The following is a 1,124-nucleotide window of genomic DNA, read 5'->3' on the forward strand; positions in this document are numbered from 1 at the left end:
TCTCTCTCTCTCTCTCTCTCTCTCTCTCTCTCTCTCTCTCTCTCTCTTTCTCTCTCTCTCTCTCTCTGTCTTCTGCCTTCACCTTGTTCACCTTGTGGATCAGATGTAAACTTACCTGTCTCTCTTGGCCATGCCTGTGTCATGCCTGCCTGTTGCCATCCTCTCCACCATGGTGATCCTGGATCACCCTCTGACACTCTTAGCCTGCTCCAGTGAAATGCTTTACAAGTTAGCCTGGTCAAGCTGTCTCATCACAGCAATAGCAGAATGAGTCAGACAGCAAATGAACTGTTAACTCAATTGGAAGCCTAAGGGATGGAGGAGAATCTTCGCCAAGTATACATGTAAAAGAGAGTTCATTTCTAGACTATATAATGGTGTTAAAAACTAAACACCAGGAACCCTATCATTTTAAACATTTAAAGAGGTAATTTTAAATGAAAGCATTTAAAGTTTAAAACTTAAATTTAACTTTATATTTAAGGATTTAAAATGCTTCTATGACTGGACATTGTAGTGCATACCTTGAATATCAGCACTTAGACAGCAGAGACAAGAAGCTCTCTGTGTGCTTGTGGACACACTGGTCTATGCAGTAGGTTCTGGAACAGCCACACTTATGTAGAGAGACCCTGTCCTCTATACCACCTCCCAATGTTTTATGCAAACAAGAAGAATCTTCAAAAGAAGAAAAAACAAAGAGATGATAAGTACGCTTAAAATGTTTAATATCTTTAGGCATCAGAAAAATGCAAATTAAAATAACTTTGACATTCCATCTTACCCTAGTTAGAATGAATATTATCAATAGACTAAATGACAACAAGTGTTGACTTGGTTGTGGTATAGGAGAACATGTTTTCACATGTATAGTCACTATGGAAATCAGCACAGATGTTCCAGAATATATCCATAGAAATACATCTACCATATGATCTACTATGCTATTTGTTGTATTTGAATGAGAATGGCCTCCATAGGCACATATATTTCAATACTTGGTAACTAGGGTGCAACACTATTTGATAGAATTAGGAGGTATGCCCGTGTTGTGGGGTTGGGCTCTGAAGTTTCAAAAGCCCAACTCAGGGCCAGTGTTTTTCTTGCTTCCTATAGATCTGGAT

The 1,124-nt window shown here is 38.7% G+C and overlaps 1 long non-coding RNA gene across 1 annotated transcript in view; it reads right to left on the reverse strand.

Moving 5' to 3' along the window:
- Positions 1 to 673, reverse strand: part of LOC114613550 — an 11,481-nt gene extending 10,808 nt beyond the window's left edge. The window contains exon 1 of the long non-coding RNA XR_003710196.1: positions 525 to 673. This is a non-coding gene — a long non-coding RNA (uncharacterized LOC114613550). The remainder of the gene's footprint in view (positions 1 to 524) is intronic.
- Positions 674 to 1,124: the final 451 nt, after the last annotated feature.

The sequence above is a fragment of the Grammomys surdaster genome, unplaced genomic scaffold (genome assembly GCF_004785775.1).
Source record: "Grammomys surdaster isolate TR1022 unplaced genomic scaffold, NIH_TR_1.0 126236, whole genome shotgun sequence".
Classification (NCBI taxonomy): Eukaryota; Metazoa; Chordata; class Mammalia; order Rodentia; family Muridae; genus Grammomys; species Grammomys surdaster.